This window comes from Phyllobates terribilis, unplaced genomic scaffold (assembly GCF_046119375.1).
Source record: "Phyllobates terribilis strain yellow unplaced genomic scaffold, ASM4611937v1 Scaffold_5__5_contigs__length_657084704, whole genome shotgun sequence".
NCBI lineage: Eukaryota > Metazoa > Chordata > Amphibia > Anura > Dendrobatidae > Phyllobates > Phyllobates terribilis.
This window is the reverse complement of record NW_027362765.1, coordinates 250,796,627-250,800,317: the sequence shown is the minus strand read 5'-3', so window position 1 is coordinate 250,800,317 and position 3,691 is coordinate 250,796,627.

Below are 3,691 nucleotides of genomic sequence, written 5' to 3'. Positions count from 1 at the left end.
GTTAAATAATATATATTCCCTATATTTCAGTAGTCATTCACAAATTTCATCTATGCCAACTCAAACCTTCATTTCCATATTAATCTATGTTGATACACTGCAGTTTGCAAATTAAAGGAGATAGCCTTCATAGCCAGCAACATAAATAGAGAGAGGATTAACGTTATGTCTCCAGAGTGGACTTTGGAAAAGATAATCATTTCCTTTTGTTTCATAGGAACCGTTCAATGACAAGTCAATATGATGTTCCAAGGTGATAGAGGAGTTTTTTATATGACAGGACTAATATAAAGGGATATTAAAAGTATATATTGTACAAATTGTCAACATTTTCTCTGCTTGCCGTATGGGACACTTGTGGTGTAAGTTGCCACAGAAAAGTATACCTACTTTAATCAAATAGATTGATTGCCAAGTCAGGTTAACCCCTGCCACATTAGTTAGGATCTTGGAAAACTACAGCTCCCAATATGATCTGAACAATGGTAAGAGTATGCTGGTAGCTGTTTCTGAAAAAACAGTACGACTCATCATCTGCAGACTGTAGTATATGGAAAAATTTGAGAAAAAAACTGAGCGACAACAGAGCCCCAAATAAGCATAGAAATTTTTTTTTTATTAAGTACACATATAATAAAGTTACATAAATACCATAGAGCTTAAAGGCACAAGGTGCCACATGTGTGAATAAAAGAACAGGACACCATAATCCCCTCAATAGCCCTGTATGGTTAACAATTTAGTGATGTATAGTAATGACATCAAGAACACATATATCAAAATGTCATCATCGAAAGGGACAATTCCCAAATACCTGATTATATGTAGTTAACAGAATAGACCATAGCTAACTATTAGCATATAATAAAAAAATAATTAGTGTTGAATAAGGTAGAATTATATTGGGACTACAGGAAAAAGTCAAAGGGCAGTAAGCTGATAGATAGGGAGAGTATATAGATAACCTATAGTTACCCAAGTTACAGGTACCGATGATATCTCCAAGAGGGAAAAAGAGGGGGGTTGGTGTCACCCCTACTCGCGTTTTGGCAGGCCTTCGTCAGGGGGCAGGGGGGAAAACAGCACTGGGGCCTCTTAAATAGCCGGTCTAATGAATAGCAGATGGTGCACCGCTGCTGGGCTGTGTGTGTGTACCCGAGGACCTGAATGACGCTTCTCGCGTCATAGTAGGCGGGGCGAGCCGCGGCGTCCACATCATGTGACGCCCACGTGACGGTCAGCTGACCGGCACGCAGGTCCTCACATAGAGATGCAGAGAGCCGCCGCACGCATTGCCAGTATGACGCGGAAGCGTTCGTGGTCGCCAGGCAACCCAGCAAGAAATGGGTAATTATATAGGATTGCTAAATAGCAGAGCCTACACTTAATAAACGGCAAATAGAACCTAAACGTTCTGAGCAAGGTAGATGTAAATGGACCAAAACTAATAAATAAGTAGAGATATGAAACTATATTGATGACCATGCAGCATAGCAATAAATATGCAAATATAATAAAGAACAGAGAAGTAAGCCCAAAAGTGGGCCAGCAATATATAATAGCTAATACATTGTCACTGAATTAGTAAAAGTAGTAAAATATTGTAATCGGGCATTCATAGATACTGTAACAATTACATAGGTATATAGTATCAAAAGCCAATATAAAGATATCATTAGCCAGACAAGATTAACATAGAATGAAGACCATAGTGTGTTGACCACGTAAAATATCTAAAAAATGAATAAAAATGTGAAACAAATTAGCAACACATAACACATAAATTACGACACAAATGTATTTACGGAAGGATAACCACAATCAGGAAGCAAGCATAGAAAAGGAACAAAACTAAGACTCGTTCAAGCCCTTTGGATGGACCGTGTCTAATAGCCATATCCAACGGGCCTCCAATTGGGCCAAACGTTGGCTCATTTTACCGCCACGGATAGCGGAGGGGAGTAGATCTATACCCCGAACTCTCAACCCAGAACTATCACAATTGTGATGGAGTTTAAAATGACGGGGAATAGTCCTGAGCGTGGAAACATCCGCGTGGCCTGCCGCAGACTGAATGCCCAGAACATGCTCACGAACTCGAATTTTAAATTGGCGGGAAGTAAGTCCCACATAAATAAGGCCACAAGGACAGGTGGCAAAATAAATCACATATCTCGACATACAGTTAATGGACTTACGTATATCATATGTCTTGGTACGAGATGAGTTGAAAAATTGGGTGGCATGTTCAATGTTAGAACAGGCAATGCAGCGGCCACACGGCCTGCATCCAGGCGCAGGACCAGACCCGTCAATGAATGCCCTCCCCCGAGTGGGTTGATAATGGCTACGGACCAAAAAGTCCCGAAGATTTTTTGACCTCCTAATAGTAATATTGGGAGAAGGGGGTATAAGTCTAGAAATAATGGGATCGGTTTGAAGAATGGGCCAAGCCTTGGTAAGGCAAGAACGCATACGGGCAAATTGAGAATGATATTGTGTGATAAATCTCACATGATTATGCTTATTAGTATGAACTCTATTTTTATAGAGTAAATCCGATCGTTTAGAACGTAGTGCCCGATTGAACGCCCTTTTGACAGAACGCCCACTATAGCCTCTCTCGAGAAACCGTGTCTTAAGGTCATTAAATTGTTTAATGAATTCCCGATCATCAGAACAGATTCTGCGTAATCTGAGAAACTGACCCATAGGTACTGAACGAATCATGTACTTTGGGTGTGCCGAGGAGGCATGTAGTAGGCAATTGGTGGCCATGGTTTTCCTAAAAATACTTGTCTGGAGGAATTCACGCTCATCTTTTTGAATAGTTACATCCAAAAACTTAATTTTATTCTTGTCGTATTGAAATGTAATGTAAATATTAAGATCATTTAGATTAAGAGACTGCATGAATGGTTGAAGTTGTTCCTCAGATCCCTGCCAGATAAATAGTATGTCATCAATGTACCGCTTCCAAAAAGGGATGCGGTCCATTGATGACAATTGATCGTGCAGGGCAAGGTCCCTCTCTCACAGCCCCAGGAACAGATTGGCGTAGGCTGGTGCCAAAGAGGCCCCCATAGCCGTTCCCTGGAGCTGGAGGTAGAAGGACCCCTTGAAAATAAAAAAATTATGTGTAAGTGAGAACTCAAGGAGTTCAAGAATGAATAGTACAATATCAGACAGTAGATTAGAATTAGTTAGAAAGAAGTGGGTGGCCTTGATGCCATCAGTATGTCTGATGCTGGTGTAGAGCAACTCGACGTCGCCCGTCACCAGCAGCATATCCTCACTAAGACTGAGACCATCAACTTTTTTAAGTAGATCCCCAGTATCCAGCAGGAAAGAGGGCAGAGTCTCCACTAATAGTTGAAGTTTGGACTCGATCCATCGATTGACATTTTCCAAGAAACCACCCATGCCAGATATGATGGGGCGTCCAGGTGGTGTCTCCGCATTCTTATGTATCTTGGGGAGAAGGTAAAAGGTTGCTATCGAGGGCTCCACGACCTTTAGCGCCAAAGCCAGCTCCTTTGTTATAACCCCATTATCCGTCGTTGTGTTTATAATTTTAGATAATTTAACGACGAACGACTGTAACGGGTTAAAGGTCAGGCGTTTGTAACACAATTCGTTGGAAAGTTGGCGGTATGCCTCCTTCTCATATAAAGTGGTAGGCCATATAACA